This window comes from Bombyx mori, chromosome 1 (genome assembly GCF_030269925.1).
Source record: "Bombyx mori chromosome 1, ASM3026992v2".
NCBI classification, from domain to species: Eukaryota; Metazoa; Arthropoda; class Insecta; order Lepidoptera; family Bombycidae; genus Bombyx; species Bombyx mori.
Window position 1 is genome coordinate 12874242 of NC_085107.1, and position 27486 is coordinate 12901727.

Sequence of the window (27486 nt, forward strand, 5' to 3'; positions counted from 1 at the left end):
CAGACCGTCACTGCGTGCCTTACTTCTATCTCAATAAACTGTCTGCTCACGCCAATTACGTCCTAATGTTCTACAGCTTAAAATTTATTTCACCTAAACATTCTCCACCCCCAGGTGCGGATATAATTTGTCCTATATGTCCCAATGAACTAATTTCGCCAGAACAGCCGATTCGTGTTCCGAAAAGTCGAGTTCGGAAGTCGGTCAACGCAATTAAATTACCTACCACGGATCTTTCTGTGTTGAACAACGTTTTGTTGACACTTGTTGTTGATTTACCCAAAATAATTTTGGAAACATTTTATTTTAACGTGCTTATTTCATTTAATGGACAGAAACAAAAAACTTATATGAAAAATCAGTTTTAAATGATATGTGCAGAGTCAAGCTCAGCCCATTCATTTGATTTTCGTCCAGCAAAAAAGTAGTAGAGATAAATGTGTAAAAAAAAATACTGAAAGTTTATTCAATGAATTTATCGTATAAAGTTGAATAGTATCAATCTTATCAGTTTGTTATCACGCATTCAGTGTTACACTTAGTGAAACTAATTCAACTAACTACTTGGCTACTGGAAAAGATATCGATACTTTCGAAGTCAGCTGCGGTTAGTATAAGTTCATTTAGTCCGCGGGAGCGCGAGCTGTACAATAATACATAGTCTGTACACAACCTGACCTCGGCTAAAGCTAACGGCAGTGCATTCGCTGCGGCGGGTGCGGTTCAACGCCACTTGTTTTTTCGCCAACTTTTACAACCGGCGCCATTCAAGTTCCTTCTTGCTCTACGGACTGCACTCGCACAGCCTGACGTACTATTTACATTACTCGACGAAGGTTAACGCGCTTTTTGCCACTTTGCTTTCGATGACGGTTGCGCTAATGTAAAACAAATCGACAACTTTTTATTTAATTTCGATTTCGACTTCGGTCCGTTTATTTTAAAACTATTACAATAAATATAAGTACTGTAGGTAAGTTTTTTTTTTCTTACCTATGCTGATAGCCTTGAGAGGCTATTTCAGTTTAACCGTAACTAGTAGATGAGCTCACTGTGCTCAAACCTGACGACGTTGCTAACACGAACCCTAGCAAGAGCCGTGCCTCGCAGAATCTACCACCGGATCGGAAACGCGACCCACTGAGAAGATCCGGCGAGAAACTCAGTGGGCTGTGTCTGTGGGTTAATTTACGTATAAGTAAGTAAGTAGTAAGAGGATGGGTGAACTAACTCGAGGACTCCCGATCTGCCCAATGGGCCCAGAAAAGTTCTAACAGTTCAAGAGCAGCTGCTACGCGAGTGAATGTACCACCAAATCGGAATCGCATTTTACTGAGAAGAACCGGCAAACAAGAGGGCTGCCTGTTATGGGTTAATGTTCACGCCGAACTCTTCGCGCCGAACTCTTCGGCGAATTCAGCCGGTACGGTGACCTGTGTATTGGTTGCTGCTACTAATAAATAGCGCACAAAGTGAATAAGAGTGAATCAGAAGGACGGAGTTCTCTAAAAACGTACTCTAAAAATACTACTTAACTTTAAAAGGTTTTAAAAAATATAACTTCAGATAGTTTTTTTTTTTTTAAGGAATTGCAAAATTGTTTTTAAAGAATGTTGTTTCGTGTTAAAAGCGTAAGCGAACATGCGGACCGCCATCGAAATGAAACGGAGGGCGACTAAAAAAAATCAATTGTACAAAATTGTCAAACAACAGTTTTTTTTTTAATATGCTTGGTATTCATACGTACATTCACCACCAAGAAATTAAAACAAACCGGCCATAACACGGCCATTTATGGTGTTGGGAATATGATACGTCACCTGCACCTTTGTTCTTCTGATAATTACGTAATGCTCAAGACCTAAGCCTCAGGATGTACTTTAGTAAAAACAAAACGCTACATAAAGCCTTGGCGTCACGAATTGTATTGTTCTAACATCAAACTTCAAATTAGAACATTAAAATACATGGATTTATATAAACATGTATAATTTATATATAAGAATATATATTTTATAAAACAACAATGTTAGTTACGAAAGCTTAATAAATATTAAAGTTTCAAACAAAATATTACTTGCTTATACATTTTATTTATTATGTCACATCGCAATATGTTAATTTGTTGTCATACTTTTTATCGTGATAATGACCGAAGCAAAAGTATTCACCCTGACCTTCTGATATGTATAATTCAAGTACACTCATACAACAGCTATACAAATGACATACAGAATAATACATAAATAAATCGTTTTAAAGCGATAAATAGGACACGTATCTACATATTATGACGCTTACGAATTCATTTGAATTTCGTGACTTTGACTTTGATATCGGTCATTATCAAAACAAAAGCCAGACTGTTTATCAATTTAACGTGGGTTACGTCACGATTTCACGTATAATTTGGGCTACTACTTCAATATGTTTTCATTAAGTAGATTACTGTTATCTAACTAGTAAAGACTGTTATAACTACTAATACCTGGTGGTAGGACCTCTTGTGAGTCCGCGCGGGTAGGCACCACCGCCCTGCCTATTTCTGCCGCGAAGCAGTAATGCGTTTCGGTCTGAAGGGTAGGGCAGCCGTTGTAACTATACTTGAGACCTTAGAACTTATATCTCGAGGTGGGTGGCGCATTTACGTTGTAGATGTCTATGGGCTCCAGTACCCACTTAACACCAGGTGGGCTGTGAGCTCGTTCACCCATCTAAGCAATAAAAAAATAATAAAAAAATACCTACTAGGGTAAGTCAGAATGTATAAAACTTCTTGAAATAGGATAGGATTCCATATGCGAATTAAAATTTACTCTTTAATTATTCTTTTCAAACGTTTTTAATGTTAACTATCTTATTTAATTAAATTGAATTAAGAATCAAATTCCAGAACATTTGCTTTGATTTTTACCATTTATTTAATTATCAAACTCCGTTTCACTAGTTTTGTTCTCATTAGGAGCGAGTGACCTCACGACATAAACCTGAACTATCTTTTCTATGAAGAACGACTCAAGAGCTCTTGTAAACAGTAAACAGTAGTCGTCGGTGCCGCTGTAAGGAAAAGCATGAACTGAATGAAAACCACAATTAGCGTCTTCCCGCCTTCAACATTGCCCACCATTGTCAGATAAATTAAAAACTGAACATATATACTATAGCTATATCAATATTATCATAATTAATAACCATTGAGCAACGGAATAATTTTATTTTCAATAATTAACACTGATTGGGTACACTGTTAGACGTGATCGATAATTTCTAGTCTTGGCAATCTTTGAACACTTTTATTTTCGCCGACATTTCAGTGGGTAGTCCTATTTATAATTATTTTTTTCTACTTTGTGTTCGCGATTTCGTTCGCGGGGTATTTAACAAAACATTACTTTATTTACTTGTTCACTCGACGAACGACGGTTCAAGTGTTATTTAATTAAGGCAAGCAACTTTTCGCTAAAAGTGGACAACCGACACTCTGGCACTTGCGTCAATGATTCAGTCTAACATACGGTGTTGGAACCTTAGTTGGATTTTTGAGTTTAATTAATTTGTTTGCCGGCGACTACCAACCTCTGAATAACACAATTATTTTTATAAGCAACAGTTCAGTTCTCTCTCAGCCAAAGTTTTAGTATGAGATAAAACAAAATTCGTAATTAATAACAATAAGTGCGAGGACCCCACAGCTTATTCGTTTATTTGTCAACGAATCAGGTGCTCACTAAATACGGCTACTAAGATGCTAGTCTGTGATAGAATACCTATTTCTATTGCCTATTTCTGCCGTGAAGCAGTAATGCCTTTCGGTCTGAAGGGTAGGGCAACCGTTGTAACTATACTGAGATCTTAGAACTTATATCTCAAGGTGGGTGGCGCATTTACGTTGTAGATGTCTATGGGCTCCAGTAACCACTTAACACCAGGTGGGCTGAGCTCATCCGCCCATCTAAGCAATAATAATAATAATAAAAAAACATCCTCACTTGTTTTTCTACCCTCACTCTAATTCCTATTCTCCCAGCGGAGCAATCATGCGTTCCGGTTCAAAGACCCCAACTTCACTTCTGTAAGTCAGTGGCGACATCCAGACTCTGTCGATAGTCTATTAAGAGCAACGTAAGGTAAATAAGAAGGCTCTTTCGAAGTAATCCAAACGAATTTTTAGTAATCTTGAAACGAACCAAGTTCTTCGATAGAAAATCTCTTCAATGAAGTTTTAAATTATTTACAACACATTGCTTCTCTGAAATACCGTGTGTAGTATAACGACCTGATTCGGGTAATTACGATTTACCTGTCTTCAACATCAATTGCACTGCATTTTGCATTTCTGAATTTAAAACCACCAGAAAGGAAAGGTATATTCGAACACAGCCTTTCTCATTCCAATTACACGACACATGCATACATACATATGTATGTTTGTTTAGTATGTTGGTAATGCAGCCTTTCCTTTTGGAATAATATATATATATAATTGTTCATAAATTTTATATCATACGAACGAAAAAATCCCCATTGGTTTAATTACCAACTCTATCGATAGCAATAAAACGTGTTACATACTTACTCACTTATGACTCTAATAAAAATTGACAATTATATCTGGCAAACAGTTCAATGACCCTCGCAGTAATCTTGACTGTATAAGAACGATGAACAAGGGCATTGTGATAAATACGATATTAACATTGAATGCCTCGAAAACAATCACACAAACATGTACTCACGTCACGGAACTGATAACCAACGTACTATGGTACTTTATGACAACATTATCGCTAACCTAAGCACGCTCAATAACGTCATATTATGTATGTTATCGCGTCGACTTTCAACTGAGCTCCTAAATTAATGGTTTCCTATGTTGCTTCACAATAATATGAAAATGTTTTACGTTTATAAAAGTAGAACAAGCGGCTCTATGAAAAGCCGATATACGACCTGATCTGTTCTACGCAACAAATAATTTATTTATAAACAATATTAATTATTGGCGGTAAAGCGTCGCCGCAATGCCGATGGTCAAATGAGTGCTCCTTAAATAATTATTTAATTTATTCAATATAGCAGCATAATATGTATAATAATAGTGTTTCAGTTGATTATATTCAATGTACGTGGTTTCGGTAAAATATTTTCATGAACATTGTACGGTCGGTACGTTGCGACCATATTGGCAGTTTCCCAAAATTATAAAGAGACTGAAGATATTCCACCGCGCCGGTTTAAAATACATTTACCAATAAATTTATTTCAAAATGCCCGTTGTTTCCCAGCACGTTCTATGATTTTAAACGAAATCGTATAACGCTAGTCCGACCTGAAATTATCGTCAGTAAGACCGGTGCTGTCTTATCGGTTGTTGTATTGTTATAAGTATATTAGGTCAGTTATGATATATTTTACTCAATAATTAAAAATTATTCCACCGTTATTTATGAATACAGGGTAAACGGGATATGTGTTTCGTGTATTAAATTAGTAATTCGAACAGTCGATACAAAATCCTTTAGAATTTTATTTTAAGAGTTGATTTTACTTACGATATGCATTATTCCAGAAATGCCATTCCTAGTTTCGCTTCTCTGAACTTTCAATACGAAGACTTGATCCGTCATATCTCCATCTGTGAACAACAAAACACTTATGAATTTATATTTATTCAGTTTCATAACAATACTTGAATCTTTAAATCGACAACACAAACCTGGACTGTGAAATGTTGTTTTCTCAACATACAAGTACAAAATAAAGATTATGGGAAAGTTTACACAAATACAAGAATATTATACGAGACGATTAAATCATTGACTACGCCTCAACACTTCGTGGGAGCTTCACAAAGAAGGAATGCATTGCACAATTTCCAACTCGTTTTTTGTGAGCAACTAGGGGTGACTTCTGTTGAATAGGCGAACTCCAGCTACCTGCTCATTGTCGGTTCGAACTGATTTTAACAAGATATTTCAAAAAGGGACCGTTTTTATGTGGATTTTGAAGTTAATTTATGTTGAGACATTTTCGCCGAACATTAAATTCCTGTTTCGTTGCTCACTATACAGTTCATACCATGAAGGTTTGTTTTTTTGTAAGTCCTTTGGAACCACTGAATTTCCCGACACGATATCGTTTTATTTAAAGGCGGTTATTTTTGAAATTAGCTTTAACCGGACGTAGTTACCTTCCACATATTAACCTAATTGACGCAATTAATTCATTAATTACGAAGAGGTCTCTGTTAGGTATAATACGGGACATTCGTGGACTTCAAATAATGCAAACGTGACGTTTGGAAAAATATTACATTAGAGCTATGAAACACACACAATATTAGCAAATTACTAAGACAACGCTATCATTCCTTTATTAAAGTAGAATCGATTAATTAGCAATGTTAATACAAAACGCGTGCGGCGTCGCTCTACTAAGTCTATCAGAACCCGGAATCTATTCTTTTTATTCGAAATACCGGTTTGTTGAACTGATGGTTCTCATTGACTAAAAAGATTAAATTATAAAGGAAAAAAAAAATTTTGCTATTTTAAAAAAATAATGAAATAACATAATTTGGCGACAATGTAATTAATTACATTCACGATTCTATGAACTCGTTTAATAATCAGAATTTCGAAGAGGTCGTCCTCGAGCTAAGCGGCTGCAAATTAGAAGCGATGATCGACCGGATGACGGGTAACGCATGCAAAGTTGTTCTTTTAAATACGAACATCGGATTCCAAGTCACGTAACCAACAATGAATTCTCCGCTTGTACAGTGCAATGAAGCCGGGCCGAAGCTACTTGTTCTATCTTCACGGTGTAATTTATATTAAATACACCGCAGATTTCAGAACTAAATATTATAATGAAAATATTTTTCAGTTAACATTCACATCAACTAACAGTACAGCATGTCTTGTGTAGGATGATAATAAACAGGCCGGTGACGTCATATCCTTAGCTGCTCCCAGCTACATGTATCTACTTTACGGTCGACGCACTGATAATTGGTACTAATTCGAACTTTGTACGGAAACAATTTCTTTCGGTTGAACAATAAAAATCTCTGTTTGAACTAGAAAAAAATAGTAAAAAATACGGCTTACTGTGTTTTATTACAATCGGAGTTTGTTCTGGCAGACGATTAAATATATCAATAGCCACAGATCATAGAAACACAGGAGATATGGCAAGGAGGCGTGGCGCTTGCGAACGCATCTGGCCTCAAAGCGGCTTGATGCCAGTTTCGGTCATTAGTCGAATGTCAACTTGCGACGTCTTCATTGCTTACGATTTTTAACAAAATGCCGCGTTGTTCAGTGATTGTTTGCAAAAATAACAGCTGTATTGTGAATTACAAGAAAGATAGCATCTCATTTCACACGTAAGTACTACAATATTATAGTTTATCATATTGAAATTACAGAATTCATTAAAAAATTTAGAAAAGCGATGATAGATCCCTTTTCATTAGGAACTAAAACCATTGCTTGCTTAGTACAAATGAATCGATGAATCGGCTGCTCTAATAGCGCAATGGATAATTTTTTTACTGATACTCTCACTCACACGATAGTTTCGTGAAGCGGCCGCTGTCGGCTTTTGTGTGTTAGGGTTGTCTGTTATTGTATTGTCTGTATTGTCGATATTTTATACGATCCTATTTAGTACGAATGATTATTTAAGATACAATTAATTATTTAAAAACCCAATTTGTTTCTATTTCTTGATTACTTCACCTAACTTTTATTGAATCAATAGCTAATGGCAATATAGGTAAATAGTAACTTCAGAAACTGAGCATTAAATAACTGATAAAACGTAAAATAAGTGTAGATAATGTGTTGGTTTTTAATATATTGTGGTATTCATGCATCATTCATATAATGATCATCATTTATACCATGCTTTTATTTTAAAACTTTAGCTATCCGAAAGATCCAAAGATAAAAGAAATGTGGATAAATGCGACAGGAAGGGGTCCAAGCTGGTTCCCAACAAAAAATCACACCATATGCTCGTCCCACTTTGAGCCAAAGTGCTTTCAACCATTGAAGAAAGTTCGTCGGCTCTTCGAATGGTCGGTCCCAACATTGAAGTTGCGTATGGTATTGATGAATTATATGGAACCTTCCACATCCAAAGTGTGCTTTTATTCTGAATTGGATAAAAAGGATCCTAATTTGGTAAGTTAAACTATTTTACAACATCAAAAACTTGTTTCTTTTTTTTAATATAAATATAAAACAAAGTAAGTTTTTTATATGAGAAATTATATAAATGCGGAATGTTTTCTTAATTACAGACGGTTGCTTTAAAACTTCCAACCGGAACCGAATCACAAAATCTCACTTGTGAAAAAAACGATAATTCGGAAAATACTGCTCCAACGTCTACAATATATGGTATCGATACAAACTTTAATGCTCGACAAAATAGCATTTTGGAACAAGAAAATCTGGAAAAAAATGATCTCATCGAAACACCTAGAAAGCGTAAATTACGCCAATTGATTTTGGTACAAGACAGTTTCATAAAAACACAAAAAATGCAAATCAGAAGGCTTCAAAAGAAAACCAGCCGTTATCAGAAAAAAATTGCTAATTTAAAGGACATTTTGAAAAACCTTAATGAAAAAAACTTCATTAGTGCTGATCACGTTACGCAATTAGAAAACATTGGAGTAACCGACCTTATCCAGCGTTATGAAAGAAATGTTTCATCGGGTCAAAGTACTAACCAGAAATATCCGCCTGCTTTAAGAATTTTTGCCACTACTCTTCACTTTTATTCGCCAAAGGCGTACGCGTATGTAAGAAAAAAATTCCAAACAGCTTTGCCTCATATTCGAACCATAAAAAAGTGGTACCAATCTATCGATGCTCAGCCTGGATTCACGCAAGAATCATTAAAAGCGATAAAACTTAAAACTGCCTGCACTAAACACAAATTGTTGTGTAATTTAGTTTTAGATGAAATGGCAATCAGACAGCATGTAGAGTGGGATGGAAAACAAATGCACGGGTATGTTGATATTTCTAATTCTGCAGAACAAGGGGATTGTTTACCCGAAGCCAAAGAAGTTCTTGTATTTTTAGTTACCGCAATTAATGGGGCTTGGAAAATACCAGTCGGGTATTTTCTCATTGACGGTGTCACAGGAGAACAACGGTCTAATCTTGTCAGACAATGTTTGGAATTATTAGAAGATACAGGTATTCAAGTTACCTCGATGACTTTTGACGGCTGTCCAGCCAATATCACCATGGCTAAGAAACTCGGATGTTCTTTTGAAGTTGAAAACTTAAAATCATATTTTGAGCACCCCGTTACTCGTCAACCTGTACATATTTTTCTCGATCCATGCCACATGCTGAAGCTATTGAGAAATGCTTTTGAATCATATGGATGTTTCATGGATGCTTCAAATAGGTGTATAAAATGGAGTCATCTAAAAAATCTGTATGACATTCAGGATAAAGAAAAACTGCACTTAGCAAATAAATTACGAAAAAGTCATATCTTTTTCAAGAACCAAAAAATGAAAGTTCGCTTAGCTTCGCAATTATTTAGCAACAGTGTTGCAGATGCCCTGAATTTTTGTTGTGAACTTCAAATCGCTGGTTTTGATGATGTAGAAGGCACTGTGGAATATCTAAAAACTATCAACAACTTGTTCGATGTGTTAAATTCAAGGCATATGGCCCAACTCCATTATAAAAAACCAGTTTGCCCAGGCAACAAAGACAAGGTATTTGAAACTTTAGAAAAGGCGAAACGGTGTCTAACATCTATAAAGCTTTCAGATGGTACAAAAGCTATCATTACACCCAGAAAAACCGGTTTTATTGGTTTATTAGTGTGCATAGAAAGCCTCAAGGCCTTGTATATACAACTAATTGAAAAGGACCAAAAACTTAAGTACATTCCGGCTTACAAAATCAGCCAAGATCATTTAGAGCTTATGTTTGGACATATACGGTCACATGGTGGATGCAGCACCAACCCAACGGCGCGACAGTTTCAAGCAATATATAAAAAGCTCTTGGTAAAGTCGGAGCTTAGAGATGTAGACCAGGGAAACTGTATAGCTCTTGAGGAGGTTTCTTTTTTGTCGTGCTCTTCAGCTGTCCAAAATATAAATCTGACAATCTAACCATGTAAGTTACACGAAGGTAATGACGAAGACGAGATGAGTTTATTATATGAACAAGCCGTATTTGATGAGGAAATCAGTATACTTGTACAAGATGTCACAGAATTTAGTAGCCAGGTAGTGTCATACATAGCTGGATTTATAGTTCATCGTTTGCTAAAATTGCTGAAGTGTGATACATGCTGTAGCGGTTTGATTGCAGATACAATTAATGACAAGCACCTCAAGTTAATAAAATTGAAGGATAAAGGCGGCCTTATATTTCCATCTAGTGACGTAATAACCATATGTAAACGGATGGAAGTAATAATAAAAACATATATTCTTTCATCTAATACCACGAAAATTTTATCAAAAAATATTAGACAAGAGCTCATGTCAAAATCTTTATCGCATTTTTTAGGTATGAATCTTTTTGAAAAAATTAATTTTCACCAATTTAATCAATCGCCAATGAATAACCATTTAATAATTCTTATAAAAGCCGTAATGGAAAAATATGTAAACATAAGATTACACTACTTAACTAAGAACGCTATACCTAAACTGTCTAAGCGGCAAGTTTTAAATAAATATTTACATTTTACTGGTCAATAAAATCCTTAACAATAAAATTCTTGCAGTTTTACTTGTGTTTCTCTTGATTCGAGAAGTTGATATCCTAACTGTTTCTTGGTAGTTAATATAATTAGTTAATATTCCAATTATGATAAAACTTCGCTTGTATAGAGTACCTACGGTCGAGGGAAACTCCGGTATAGTATTCAAGTCAATTTATTATTATTATTATAAGTATTATAGTCAATAAAATTTTAGGAGAGAGAGCAGATAATATAGTTAACTGAATTTTAATCGATACTTTTCTATGATTATCACTTAACATCACTAGTTGCATAACTTGCACATGTGTGTTTATTCAGAGTCCGTAGCTACAGGTAAATGCGCCGCCCTCTTTTTGCATGTGTTCTATTAATGAGTTTATTGGTGTTGCTGTAAGTTTCTTCGTGTGCGGGAGAAATATGAGCTCGTGTGCCGTTCTTACAATTTTTGGTTTTGTGTGAGTGAAGTAAGTGGGAGAAACGCGGAGACATCTGAACACGAATAATTTTTTGTACAAAGCTAATCTCCTTGTTTCTATGATCTGTGTCAATAGCTGTACGACCACACCATTCCTCTTAGCCGAATTACAAATTGGGGTGTTAAACTAACTCATCGTATAACTTTGGGGAACTCTATAGCACGTCGACGTGTCGTACATTGACCGTGATATACAAAACTTACAAAAACAGATGAACAGAATTACGTTTTTTTTTCGTAGTACCTACATTATTCGTTGTTTAATCCACATTTCGTTCTCTGTGCTACGCGCCTATAATATTTGTCACAGCCGTTTCGTTTCGATCATTCTAGAGCATTAAGTAACACGAAGAGCGATCGATACTATTAACTCGTAAAAGGATAATCACAGTTATGTTCTTGGAACTGTAAAGTATTTTTGCGATTACTATTAACTCGTAAAAGGATAATCACAGTTATGTTCTTGGAACTGTAAAGTATTTTTGCGATTGTGAATTTTTTTTTTCAAATAGCTAAACGTGAACAATTAGCGAAGTGATGAACTTTCTTCGCATACCGCTCTTTGCGTGAGAGTACTTGCTATGTTGCGTCTCACTCCATTTATCGTGAGCACTGAGACATACCAACGATCACGGACTAACGATTAGATCTTAGGTGTTAAATATCGGTAAACTGACTGATAAATAAGTGTTCCTTAAACTAGATGAGCTGACAATACAGCCACTAAAAGTTGCACTCTAACAAAATACGGGGAAAGCCGGCCACTGTAATTCACGAAATATTATGATTATGAAATACTCGTATACATATTTGTCCTACCTTTGACTAATTTGCCAGTAATGTGACGGAGCCCTACGCTAAAGTGCCAACAACTGTAAAAGTTGTCAGCTCCATCGAATGAGCAGACGACCAGTGATGGCATTTAATACAATGTTGAGAAAAGTTCATATATGTACATGTATATTGGAAGACTAAATACCCATTTTTAATCCAGAAAACAATGTCTGTGTTATAATAGTACATAATGTTATTGCGCGGAAGTTCTGTGTATTGTTGATAATAGAACCTCCTTAAGCCATAATGTCACCTTGTCGTGAACATCTGCAACAAAACAATGGTAACCAATACAAAACAAATAGAATCTTAAAATCCTTACATAATGTTGCTTCAGAGAAAGCACATAAGGTTTATTAGAAGTAAAAGGTGGGGCGTGAGTGTAAATAAAGCACACCCATAAAGCACTTTAGTGTGTCAACAGAGTAAAATTACTTATTAAGCTATTAAAGCATTCACCCAGAGTACTTGGGGAATGCTTCCAAATAGTAGATTTACAAATCAAAAGTAGTGTCTATATGTAAGTGGAATAGGTTGTTTGTTGGGTGTTCCGCCTATATCTGCCCCAAATCAAGAATGCGTTCAAATTTGAACGTTAGGGTATCCGTTATTCCAATGCAATTGAAATCCAGTCATTCACTCATTTTTGATATAGCAACAACGTAAGGTTTGAGCCCCAACCTATTCGCCCGATGGCGCTAATATGGTCTCTCAAGACCATCAGCTTAGGTAGGAAAAAATAAAAATATTCTGTAGGTCCCGGTAACCACATAACTCGATTCGAGTTCATCTGCCCACCTACGGCACTAAAACATTAATTTGTAACTCCGTTATCCGATGCGCACGCATCGTAACCGACCACTTGTTGAAAGTCTACAACAGTTCCCGAATATTCTCCACCATATCATTCTAACGTGACTTTTTCACGACTACCATAACTTCAAGCATTTATCGGACGATAAAGTTGAATACGAATATCTAAACAGTTTGTTTAATCCACCCAACTATAATACCAAAATAACATTACGAGCTTTGTTTCTTTTTACATATACTTATTTGGATCAATTTTTGTGTAACAATAATGTGGCGTTAGTTACAGATACGTCAATTGTTTAATTTCCAGAATAACACGTGGCTCCAGTAGCCGATCTAATAAGAGTTGGAGGCCCGCAAGGCAAACTGGTCATTGGCACGATATCGCGAGGTCTTCGTCCGCTTTTATTCGTGGTTATAACTGACCTTACGCTAGGCACACCTTCGATGCATACGATGGTCGACTTGCACCTGGCGACCGAGTCTACTCTCTTTTTTATGGTGTGTCTGTCGATGGCAGTTTATTTTCATCGTGCGCGCGCAGATGGCGCGGGCGCAAGGGTCGCGCGAAGTTGGTGTGTTAGCGCCATTGTGCTCTTTAAGTGCATTTACATAGGGTGCAAATAGAATCGCTCTGATCATACAGGGTATACTTGTAAACAAACCGAGCGAGGGCAATGGCTGCCTGCCACTCCCCGCCCTCAGCTCCAACGACGCCATTCAACCGGGAAGTTTACGATTTATTTTTAGGTTCATGAAACATTGTTTGAAAGATAATAAAATAACGGAATTTGAAATACAAACACCCAAGTTTTATTAATTTTAGTTGATTTGATACAAGACCTTACCGAAAAAGTTATGATAGGTACTTATAAACTGAAGTCTATTTTTCTTAAAGAGCGCGCATAGGATGAGACCGCGTCGTTGTCGGTTGAAATTCAAATTCGTTTACAACAAAAGCGCGCGAAATTATGTTTGTCGCTGAAGATGTTTGTCCACTTGTAAATTTTAAATTTCAATAAGCACTATATCACTCGTTTGTTAACTAAAATCTAGGGTGTGACAAGATGTAATAAAAATATTGTAATACGGTTATAATTATAGTAAGCATAACAATGTGTTTTTATACTCTTGGTAACGTAAGACACAAATTTAAACAGCTTCTCCGGTCCGTCCACAGGAAACAAAACGATTAGGTATCTATTAACAAATCTGCCCTTTGCGCTATGCGTAATGTTGCAATGTGAAGGGTATGGAAGCCACGAGGCCAGGTGCACAGTCGGGGTCAACATCCGCTCCAATGCGACAAGTAACCCAGTGCGTTTACGTGTGTTAGCTTACATGTCCAATGTGCCTAATAAACGACATTGACATTGGTATAACGGCATGCCAGAGTCGATATTCGTTTTGGCGGTGCCATACTTTCTTAAGAATAATAAATGTTGTCTTTGGCATCGTCGTCGTCGTGTCGTTGGTGGACAGGCGCGAGTCAATGACCTGAGGGCGCGGAGGGCGCGGGAGGGTGCGCGCGCACGCAACCGCGCCCCGCCTTTATTTATTACGCTACGAGCGGCGCGCTCGGCGCCGACACTGCTCGGCGGGGCGGAGGCCGCATTCCGGGCGGTCGGCGCCGTGGGCCGCCGCCGCGCGCTGCTAAAATAACACGCACAGTACAGGCTCACCGGCTGCTCTACGTCACTAATCCAGTCACACTCTAAAATAAACCATATCAAACTTACTGTTTCGGGACAAGACGCGAGCACGTGTTTTCACCTTGATGCAGTGTCTCCAGCCTCTTGTTGAACGCACCAGTCACTTTACTCATACTGAATGTTAATCAAAGTTTCCAGGAAGTCGCTTTGCGAAAGACAATTAAGTGTGCGTTTGGTTTTTAAGTCAACACAGAAGTTCACATGGCGCGCGCGAAGTATTGCGCCGCAGTAAAAAGCGGCGCGTCAGCTTCGAAGGCGGCATGACGCATTAGTGAACGCGCGGCGCGATTCTACAGAGTGCGCAAGCAGACGGGGCGATGAAAAGGATGCGGGGGAATAGAGGAGCCCCCCGCAGCGAAACCGTGCTGCCCTCTGCATCGAGCTCATCGACCGCGCTCGCCCTCAACGCGATGCCGTGCTGCTGCTGTGCCACTCTCACTTTACCGCAACGAGACCTTCTGACTCAACCTATCCTTCACATAAACATGCAGTACCGATAGCTACTTCTTGGACTACGAGTATGTCAAAAATAGATCAAGATGCCTCTTTCATCGCGAATACTTTGTAGCAACAATATCGTTCATGCAATAAACGAGCAACTCAGTAATTTTTATCTAAACTGTGTAAATTAAACAGAATCTTACGTTTTTAGTTAAAATAAGACACTCTCACGGCTCTGCTTATTTAGAGCTGTTAGACAGCAGACTCCAAGCATTTGCCTCAAACAATCCTAACAATTGAAATTGGACAAGGACGTGGACAAAATTGGACATGTACCATGAGCAACTTTGTCGTCGCTTCTATTAAACTAAACGTAGTGTACCAAGCCAAACGGATAGCTGTTAGCTTGTTACAGAATAGATATTCGACGATTTTACAACGAAGCCGACGGATCCAATGTAGGTACGTGTCAACAGCCACGCGTACAGTTACTGGTACCGACGCTCATCATGACTATAATTAAACGTGACCACTATCAAATCAAATTGCATCTAGTTAGTTACAGAATTGTTTATTTAAATTTCAAGAATTTCAAACCAATAGCAATTGTCAACATTTAACATCAAATAAGAAATAAAAAAAATTGCCTACGTCAATATATTTCATCTATAAAGTTTCATAACGTCAGCTTTTTTTTCTGAAACTTTCAATGAGCTAGATTTTTTACTCTCCGATGACGCTTGAGTAAGTACGCGCCAAATAAAAACATCACCACGCGATTGTAGCTTCTAACGGATGGGAAATTCAACAGATGCCGGTGCAATCAGATCCGTATGAAATCAAAAGTGCACAGGTGACTAACCTCTCCTGTTGGCCACATTAGTAGCAACTAAGACAATTGGGCACTTCATTAATATAAGAAAATAAAGTGGTAATTTTTATACAGATTCGTTTTTATCTCATTTAAACTGAACTTAAGTACTTTCATTGGAATAAATAAGATTTTTATGGTCAAACTGTTCTAACGATAAATAGGTAAATCGAATCTTAAATTTCAAAATTGAAAGATACAAATATAAATGAAAATATAAATTAAAGTAGACACCGGAATCAAAAGTAAAATATCCGAAAAATGTTATATTTCGGCCAATTGCCGCAACAATGTGGGTACCATCCGTGTCTCTGCAGAGTCTGTGTTTGAGATAGGTGAGTACTGCCTACGCAGGGCACACAGAAATAGCTGTGCATGCGCCGCCTCTGACTCACAACTCAGACAATAGCTGGTATCCCCGCCTGCGATAGCTTTCAACGACATCAGTAAATCATTTGAAATTTGTCTAACTGTGATGCTAGTAATATTAATAATATCAGAATCTGTTTGGAACGTAAACAACGTGTTAGCGTAGAAAAATCTAGAATGAGGTTGTTAACAGTACTTTTGCTGTGGTTTTGTATTTCTAGACCACAAAATATGTAACTGCTAGTGCTTTACCACCATGCGTCCGTAATACTATTAGTAATTTCTTACTATCTAAGGATACGTAGCTAAGAATACTTATTATTATCCTTGATATTCGAATTTAACTCTTAGACCAAGTCATATCTTGCTTCGCAAATTGATGATCTACCGTTCGATCGGTTGCGATAACTGACTGTGCTAACCCTACACGACATACGTATTGTGGTATATGAACCCTTTGCTGTTCCAGAGCTCGGTCAAAACATCACCCGTTCCCCTTGAAGGTTAAAGGTACACTCAAACGGGACATCCCTACTGATATCACTGGATCTGTCCACCATTATGTACATCTCGCTAGATCCAGTCCCGTCCAGTGTCCCTTGCATCAGGAGTTGTTCAACATATCCCGTTTTAACAAATGACCTTTTACCTTTTCATCTGACATTTATCAATGGAAATTTACAGCTTGTCCATTACTGAGTGAGCTCTTTTTTGAAAGTATCAATAAAACGAAACCAAAAAGGTCAGAAATAAATTTATATATTTTTATACATCGAACATTCTTAGATAGATCAACTCAAGGAAACCTAAATTTATGCTAATAATAACTAGAGGACCCGATGACCTTCGTACCGCGACTGATCAATAATATAGCTGTTTAATATTTTTTGGAAAAACAATTGAGTCGATCAATCAGTACGCATTTAACGCCATCTATTGAAAATAACTTGAAGTTAAAATTCTCATACAATCTTTTTTAATTTTCATTTTATGTTTTCAAATTCAAATCAAGCGAGCTATTTTATAGTTTCTGTGAGACTAACGAAAGCTAATAATTAATTTCTCTATTTTATATCGATTTATTAACGACTAACTAAACTGAAATTACTTGACAATGGCTTTTTAATTTATATCAATACTACTCTTAATAGAAAATTTAAATGTGTTCTGGAGAAGAACTACAAGTAAGTGACATGTTAAACTTTCATTCAGTTATTTTAATCACTGCGAAATGAACATTGGTACGTAACTGGATATATAATGTTGACCAAACGAAACGAAGAAATTTGAATCTTGATTCGAATGTTGGAATGAAGAATCTATAAACAAAGACCGGTCCAGTTCAACACATTTGTATGGAAATATTGGAGAAGCCGACAGTAAGTTGGCTAAAGTTTGTCAGTTGTGGTTCTACTAGATAATGGAAACCTGTTACGGGGTCATTTCGAGTTAGAAACACGTTTAAATCTTTTATACCTTCTTAAAACTATTTTTATTCATTCTTTTTGTTGTAAATTCGTTATAAGCAGACCAAAAGTATCAGATAACCGTAAATTAATTTTCTTTGTATGAAAATGTTTAAAATGGACACTCAAATGTACATCATAATATTATATTCTTCGCTTTTCGCGATTCGTAGACCGAATGCGTTATGAATAATATTATTATATTTACGGGTGCCCATCTTCAGCCGTTTATTACAATTAACCTACCATAAATACAATGTTCGTGAATGTGACTATTAGATTAGGTACACCTTGTGCGTATCCTTTATTACGATCCAATGCTGACAAAAACATTCAAACATGGAGAACAAACATAATATGTGACACTCTTTAGTCCAAATAACAAACAAATCTGGACATTGAAAAATCATATTCAAATATGAACGAGTATGAATAAGAAAGAATATTAAAACACAATTTATAGATCAATACAAACTGTTCGTAGCCTAAACAGAACAGCAACGTCGAAGTCGCGTGCAACAGCTCATGTATAATAATAGGCAAATCTAAATGTGTGCAAGTAGTAAGTATTACAGGAATGGGCTCAGAATAATTTTGCAGTGTAGGTACAACGTCAGACTTGTTGAACAACATTCTCGACCACTGCCACTGCTTATTCGCTCAGTAGTTACAATTGTACGCTTTTATTATAATAAAGCGAGAATTTTACAACAACAGTCCGTTGAAAAACAAAACATTATAATTTTTTTCTGTTACACCGCAGCGATGCACTAAATACGCGTTGCCGTGCTGTTGTGAACGTACAGCTTTGTTAAAATTCAGTACTGATACTTTTAAGAATCTGGCTCCGTTCCAAAAAATAATTGCAACGAGAACGTTGTGCAGTGCGTCAAAACATACGTACCGTGATGGTGCAGTTATTCTCTATGTATCCGCGGTAGCCTAAGTTTATTACCGTTTGTTAATCACCACAGTCAAGAACTTGTGTTTATTAATAGCTCTTTGCAGGATATAGCCGTTACAGAAGCACGAATTAATAGATTTAACAGGAAAATTCAAGAAATCGGTTACAATTTTATTTTATTCTCGATGCTCGTGCTCGACTGGCGTGCAATTTTTGTGTGACATCGAAACTATATGGAATCAAACAATCTGTTTTTACATCGCTGACTTGTATTCTGGAATTAAACCCTTTGAGTGAAAGAGACAAAAGTCGAGTTCGAGCGTGGGAATCCATCAGCTCGCTGGATACGGCTACACTTTGAGCCTGAGGCAATTCAGGCAACAAGTTCTTGAGAAAAACTTGTTACACTTTATCTTGAACTTGAAAAGTATTTTGTACGTGATTCAAGAAGCAAGCTTTCGCAGCCTTTTTAATTCGAATTCGCTAAAAATAAATAATGTCAATCGCCTGTAGTGGAAAAATAGTAATGATAGGTAATTTACTTTCTACAGATGATAAACGCGTTTATTTCGATGTCATGCACTGTTTATGAATTTATTTATTTATGATTTGTTGCAAGATAACTTGTACATCACTCTATTTGCGTATTATGGCTCTTTGCCAGCTTATGCCATTCCTATTTAATAGTTCTTAGGTATTACACTTATTATTATAGGTACGCTCATAAGATTAAAGTAAAAATATGTGCGAGTACAATTGAAACCGATAATGATTAAAAACTTATAAACACAATAAATAATACTATCAAATGTAATCTAATAAAAATGTTGTTTTCTGAAAAAGTCAGCATTATTACTCATTGAATTTCTCGCCGAATCTTCGCAGTGGGTCGCGATTCCGATCCAGTGGTATATTCTGTGAATCACTGCTTTTGTTAGAGCAGAAGTTTACAATTACTTTAAGGCTTAGTCTCGTGAGCTAGCTTACCAGTCATAGTGAAACCCGATAGGCCTTTGAAGCTACTGGCACGCAAAAAAAAACAGGCAAAAAACAGCGTTATACGACAGGAAGTAACTGCGTCACGAAAATGGAATTATGACTTTTTAACACTAGGAGACATTACAGTTAACCGTAGACAATTACGCATTTTGTGATTTAGGTAAACAATTACGGCCACAATTTGGCATTGGTCGCGGTCGCGAAGCTTAGGCGGATCCTGTCTGTCTCAAGCAGTGGACGTCTTCCGATTGATGGTGATTACGCATTTTAAATTTTCATTCGCGGCATGCACGAGCGCAAAAAACTTAGCCTGTATAGAGGGCACACAATTTTCGCTCGCTGTGTTCCGCGAAATCGTAGCACTGTATGGGATCAGAACACAAATTTTCACTTTCAACGCGGTTTTATTGAACTACAAGGAAATTTGTAACAAAATAATGATGGAGTTAATAAAAAGTGTGTTGTCCAAAATAGCAAGCTGCATACGCTAAAATCGGTTTTTCTATTGCTTAAAAACGGGCAACAAAAATAGACATTGTTAAAAATTATATGGTAGATGCTGATGAAATGTTAGATAGTTCTAAGCCGTGTGTGTGCTCTTAGCAATTTTGCGATTAGTCAGTAAAATCGAAGGGCGTTTCCTAAACTTGCTTATGGAAAAAGGAATTAGTGTCATGATTAATAGAACACTGTACGATATTTATAGTTATAGATTCTATCTAGAAAGTAAACAAATTACTTAAATTATCACGACGCGATTACCTCGAAATATAAGATCTCATTCCGGAAACCATTTTCAGAACAAAAACTGCAATATAAAACTGTTTGAAAATATTCATTGTTTATATGCATAAGTTTAATAAGTTTTTAAAGATTTTTAAGATTTATAAGTAGAAAGTAATCCATCTTCAGAATCAAAGATTCAATTGTATTGGGTTCAATTTTATTGTAGTCGTAATTCATATATAGTGAGATTCATATAGAGTGAGTGAGATAGATATAATGATATATGTTACTGACCCGGGTTCATAAGATGTACTAATACCATTATCTACTCAAGAAATGAATTAGGCTGGATTACGTTGCATTACGATGTTATAAGCAACTGTTTGTCCCCAGGGAGTCGAGAAATTATCGGCCAATGTACTTTAAAAATAAAAATTATAAAAAAAATGGGAAAATTATAAGAAAGATCGAGAATGGAAGTACTACCATGGTCGCGAGGTAGTTGACCTTGCTGGATGTTTACATCGATGCACATCGGTCGCGAGCACGTCAGGGCCGCACGTTGCACCGGCCACTGGGCACTGGTACACAAACAACCTACATATCAATAGCTATGAACACGGATCCTGCTCGTTTCTCTACTTCGAGTATGCGATACAAAATCGAGACCGGCTCTCAACACTAAGTGCGTTCTCATGAACGCCACTGAATTATAAAACACAAAAGAAGACATTTTTAATGAACCGTTACCGAGACAAAATTTCAAAGTACGATAATTAAATTAATATCAAAATAAGAACAATTCATACATTCGCTTCCTTTACGCTTCCTTTGGGCTAAAAAGCAACGTCATAGTTTTATTACTAAAAAGATATCTCGAGTCACGGACAAACTTCTGATCGAAGCGGACAAATAAGGACGAGTCACACACACGCACACACTGTCACTTCGCTTCGTCATGCGGAAATGCCGACTTCAATGCCAAAAAGGCTGTAACGCTAAGTGGTTTCGTAAATGAATAAAGTATCTTTTAAACGCTCTTAATTTCATGACAATTTTAAAGCTTAATTACACCCCAAGTAGTTCAATAAGATTCTGTTTTTATATGAAAATGCTGCACATTAATAGTTGTTGAAAATAAACTTTATACGTAATAATTTATTTGTGGACCGTTCTATTCGTCGTTCACTTCTATCTCACATGAAGCCTTATTATTTACCTACACCTGTATTTGTCATCAACAAAATATTCCTCATGTCGCTTATCTAGGGAAAGAAGCCGTAAATTATAGCAATTATTTAAAATGACACTAACAAATATTACTTAAAAAGAGCAAAATATGAAAGTGGCAAACAAAACCTTACTGTCAAACCATGATAGGTTTTGTCTTACAGAGAATATTATAGGCAAGTAGGTATTCTGTAAATTACCTCCTTTGGCTCCTAACGTTTAATGACTTAAAACGTTTGAAAAGCGACAGAAACACAATTTCATAAATAAAATCCGGTCAACACGCTTTAATAAAAACGTATTATTAGGCACATTTTTATAAAACTTATTGAAAATCTTCAAAAAAATTGAAAGACTAATTTTTTTTCTTCTTTTTTTATTGCTTAGGTGGTTGGACGAGCTCACAGCCCACCTGGTGTTAAGTGGTTACTGGAGCCCATCGACATCTACAACGTAAATGCGCCACCCACCTTGAGATACAAGTTCTAAGGTATCAAGTATAGTTACAACGGCTGCCCCACCCTTCAAACCGAAAAGCATTACTGCTTCACGGCAGAAATAGGCAGGGTGGTGGTACCCACCCGCGTGGACTCACAAGAGGTCCTACGACCAGTAATTACACAAATTATAATTTTGCGGGTTTCATTTTTATTACACGATGTTATTCCTTCACCGGGAAGTCAATCGTGAACATTTGTTGAGTACGTATTTCATTAGAAAAATTGGTACCCACCTGCGGGGTTTGGACACCGGTGCATCGCTTCAACACGAATGCACCGGACGTCTCATCCGTTAGGCCACGAATATCTTCTCTTCGCTAAAAAAATGTATTGCTTAAATGGAAGAAAGAGCTCACGGCTCCCTGGCGTTAACTAGGTTTCGGAGTCAATAAACATCAACAACGTAAATCCGCCACTCATCTTGAAACATGAGATCTGAGTTACGTTTTATAGTACAACGGCTGCCCCAGCCTTCAAACCATAGCGTGTTTCAGTACATGGTAGATATAGACAGGGCAGTGGAATCTACCCGTGTGGGATAACAAGCCGCTCTGCCACCAGTAGTTTTTTTTATCGAATGGAGTGTGAATGGTAGGACAAATTGTTTGCTTCCGCAGTGCTACAGGACAATCAGGTTTTTTCTGCTGTGGCACATCCAATCCAGCCGACAGCGCAACGCAAGGCCGCCATTTCTCGAAACATGCCTTGATGGATGATAGGATCCACTCTCGGTGCTTTTAGGCTCTTCAACAACCGGTAACCGTTCTCATGGAACTCGTCGTTTACGACCTAGTGTTCGACAAGCATACTAACCTATAGACACAACCCATTGAAATTCTCGCCGGATCTTCCTACTGGGTTGCGATACCGATCCGGTGGTGAATTCTACGAAGCACTCTTCTTGCTATGGCTAGTATTAGCAAATTCTCTCAGATTGAATCCGTGAGCTCACCTACCTATCCGCGCATAGCTGGAATAGCCCATTACCAGCGGACAGGCAGGAAAAAAATCTGCTGCGGTGTAGTGTTTATGGACTCAGTTTGGTTTGAAGGAAGCTGTTGTTCCAATGCAACATACATCAATTTCGTGTTTGAAGGCAAGTATTAAAGTTCAGAAGTCAAAGGCTAAATAAAACAAGCATAGATATATACCTAAAAATATATTTTTACAGTTTTTTTCAATTTTGTAACGTTATTATTCTGCGTTCCTCATTATCATTAAACAGAGCATTTCTACCATGTCCTAATATAACATTTCAAAAATATATATGTGACTCCCATGCAAAATGTTTCTTGGCATGCGCTTATGACTTTTTTTATTAATTATCTAATTTACATTACACTGACATAAATAATAAAACGTGGCTGAATTTAATGTAGCGCTCTTTGAAATAAGTCCCTGGAATGAGAGCAAATTAAAATTTAGTATGCCTGTTGGCGACCCCTGGGGTACAAAGATCCAAATATTTATTTGCTTACCTTTGAACTCAGATTAAATATAACTAAATTTCTCGCAAGTAAGTACAAAATGTTCAAAGCTTCAATGAAAAGCTAAATTGTAAAAGAAAGTCCACGATGAAAACGCCACACGGAAAAAGCCTATCATGCAACAAGGATTTTTTTTTAAATATTTAGTATTTTCAGCTGTTTCTACACGTTTTGTGAATTTGACCTTTTATCAATAATTTAATTTATCTATATAACGAAATCATTCAAAGTAGTTTTCACCAACTCCAAAACATCCGATGAACTCGAAAATTTGCAAATGCATCAAGGACTGATGACAATACAACAACTTCATTACTATGGCCTCATATCCAGGATTTGTTTGTCCGGTGCACTACTAAAGTAGGTTCTTTTCGTTTTCCAAACTAAATATATTTTCGTTTTTACGAATTGAAGTCGTCGTGGCCTAAAGGATAAGACGTCCGGTGCATTCGTATGTAGCGATGCACCGGTGTTCGAATCCCGCAGGCGGGTACCAATTTTTCTGATGAAATAGGTACTTAACAAATGTTCAGGATTGACTTCCACGGTGAAGGAATAACATCGTGTAATAAAAATCAAACCCACAAAATTATAATTTGCGTAATCACTGGTGGTAGGACCTCTTGTGAGTCCGCACGAGTAGGTACCACCACCTCGCATATTTCTGCCGTGAAGCAGTAATGCGTTTCGGTTTGAAGGGTGGGGTAGCCGTTGTAACTATACTGAGACCTTAGAACTTACATCTCAAGGTGGGTGGCGTATTTACATTGTAGATGTCTATGGGCTCCAGTAACCACTTAACACCAGGTGGGCTGTGAGCTCGTCCACCCAACTAAGCAATAAAAAAAATTATAATAACATTAAACCTAACTTTTCATAAGAGATAGCATATTCGATGTTTCTTTCCATATTTATAATCTGAAAAAAGAAAAGCTTAGCAATATTATAATTATTACGTATGTGTGCATGTCTGAGGTAGTCTACTTGACGGATTTGAAATTTCTTTCACGAATACAATATACCTGTGTAATATTCGCTGTATTTTCGTTGGTTAGTAATCATTTTTCAATACCATACGATTTTTTGCCATACGATTTTTACCATCATCCCGCCCATTTATGTAACAGAGCATTGATGCCGTTTGACCGATAAAGTGACCGTTGTACCAGACGAAACCCACAATCAGTTGCGGTGTCTACGGGCTTTAATAACCGTTTAACGTCTGGTAGATCATCAGCGCCTTTTAGCGAATTAAAAACTTCAAGTAAAAACTCTAGATAAATATTTTTCGAAGTCACGGTCCTCCTAATGTCAAGTGACACCGGAGCCAACAGGCATAGCAGTGGTACTTATCTGTGCGGGCTCACGAAACGCCACCTCAAGATACGCCAATTTCAAAAATACATATAAGCTTTTAAAAATAATTAAATGAACCGGGTCATTACAAAGTTCGAATACCATTAACATAACGGACGGGCAACATGTAAATTCCTGTGAAATTCAAACGTCGTTATAACAAAAGTACTGGTATAAACCGATTTGTAGTCGAAATATATAAATGTGTGCCTTTTTCTATGTGAAAGGACTGTTAAGAAACTTGCAGGCTGTAATAAACCTAAAGGCTAAATTACAAAGAATCCCCAGAGTGCTACCCTCTCGCTTTCAACTTTAACATTCACGTTCGCAGAACCGTTTATCGCCTATAAACCTGATTACCCACATCTGAAGTCTCTTATGCTCCATCCAGTTAATGTAGTAGTAAATATACTTTTACTAACAACTGTCGCTCTTTGAAGTCACAGTTTGTGTCATTAAGATTACAATTTAGAGTTTATTGGAACACGGTGAAAAGCCACAACCTAGTGTAAGTTTGGTCCTAAATGACTTGCTTGGCAACAAATCACAACAATGCTATTAGCGTGCAAGCCGCCCCAGTGAAATTAGATAAAGATAGACAAATCCAGAATTCTCCAGAGCGATAGAGACAAAACAGCGATCGCGGAATGCGGCACATAGAATTTTTCTAACGGACTACGAGTCAAAACGCGTGCGTCGCCGCAGCACTAAGTAGCATGTAGTACGGTTGAAGGGGGCAGGTGGGGGGATCGGCTGTAGTACGACGGTCTGCGCTTCTCGTAAAGGAAGCGACCCTGGCGCGGTCATTGCTCGCCGCGACCGCATTCCTCTTCCCCGCGCCTCGGTCCTCCGAGCGCCTGAGCATCAATGAACGGCTCGCAACAAAATTGCCGCCATTATTGCAACTATCTCATTCTCACATCACGCTTTCCTGTATCTGCAGTCCTTTATTTAAATCCAAAACCCATATGAGTAAAAACTCACATAAATAAAAACAATATTTTATCTTATGTGAGTTGTGTTTTATAATTAAAATTTTAAGTTAACGAATGATTAATACAGACGGTTAGATGGTCCAATAATGGTATAGTAATATTCAAAAGCGGTCATAATGTTTTAAAAAAAACGGCGGGAAAACTTTAAGTTTGTAGTTTAATTAAAGGGCATTTGTTTAAAAATTCTACACATATTTGAATAAAACAAGACGTTGATATAAAATATGGATTGATTGTAAATATGTATACATCTTAAAAACGGTGGCGTGGCAAATAAAAGGTATCGTGGAATCGAGGTTATATAGGTACCTACCGATACGAAAAACGGAATGCACACTATATGAACGTATTTTTATTTCATGGTTACGAGAACCATCGAAAGCATTTAATTTTACCATAGGTTGTCCAACGACTTTGCGTTTCATAGCAAGGCGTGCGGTCAACGTACGGCAAACTGCCATGCCGGACTTACAGGTTGGACATGGGGCAATGGAATCCGCGGGGGACAAAAAAGAAATGCGCCCGGGCCGCTTGCCGCGCGCGTTTCTCGACTACTAAACAACGGCACACGCACACGTCCTGGCCCGACAACGCGATGCGCATCCGTCCTTTGGCGCATTGTCAAACAATTTAGATACAATTTATCTAATAAAATTCCTAAAATTAAATACATACACTCTTCTTGTCGGTCCGGAAACATTTCACTATTGGTTTGTGACTTGTGAAACCCTGCGGCGTTTTGCTGTAGCAAATAATTGCTACACATGTGACATTTATCTATTAAAATTTATTGAAAAGACTATAGTAGAAACTTTCCTAGAACTTCCAACAATATCTCCAATAATAAATTTATAAATGGAATTAAATCCGGATGAAGGATCGTAAGCTGATTGTAGGTCAAATATAAAAAGTTTTTTTATAAATCTGAACTACCAATGAAACCTATACCTTATAAACCAAAAAGAAAAAAGTTTTCTTGAATGCCGATTTAGATGCAATACAGTAATTTCGAAAATATTAAGCAGAAATAAAGATTTTTTAGGAAGATTGTATTTTTATCGATTTTCAAAGAAGGTTACTTGCTAATACGTAAGTATATTACGATTTCAGAGGGGATTATAAAAATCGCGACGTGGGGTCGGGATGCGAAAAATTATTGTAACTACCGGGTAGCGTCCTCGGCTTCTTGGAAATCCTTTCTAACAGCATTCTTGGAAGAGTAGCCGGCTTCGACATGCCAAGTTCTTATTATGATAAATACCCTGAATGCACACGGATTCACAACAGGTTTTAGAAGTAATTGTTGTATTTAAAGTTCACTGTGGTTTTAAATTAACCATTTATACTCGAGTTAATTTCTAAAATGACAGGATTGCAAAACAAAAAGTAATAGTAATAGAATATATCGACGAAGTATTCTTAACTATTTGATCAGTTTAATCATGAAAATATTTAATTATTTCAGGACGAAATTCCATAGCTAACCTAATCTATACATTAGCAAGAATTACAAATCCGAATAATCTACGACCTTATGAGTAGAA

At 37.0% G+C, this 27486-nt stretch overlaps 2 long non-coding RNA genes across 2 annotated transcripts in view; one reads left to right on the forward strand and one right to left on the reverse strand.

Moving 5' to 3' along the window:
* Positions 1–14996, reverse strand: part of LOC101737735 (uncharacterized) — a 51366-nt gene extending 36370 nt beyond the window's left edge. The window contains exons 1-2 of the long non-coding RNA XR_209925.5: positions 14626–14996; positions 5553–5635 (exon numbers count right to left, since the gene is read on the reverse strand). This is a non-coding gene — a long non-coding RNA (uncharacterized LOC101737735). The remainder of the gene's footprint in view (positions 1–5552; positions 5636–14625) is intronic.
* Positions 14997–15210: 214 nt separating this feature from the next.
* Positions 15211–15984, forward strand: LOC134199222 (uncharacterized). The gene is made up of 2 exons (XR_009973607.1): positions 15211–15501; positions 15851–15984. It is a non-coding gene; the product is annotated as an uncharacterized LOC134199222 (long non-coding RNA).
* Positions 15985–27486: the final 11502 nt, after the last annotated feature.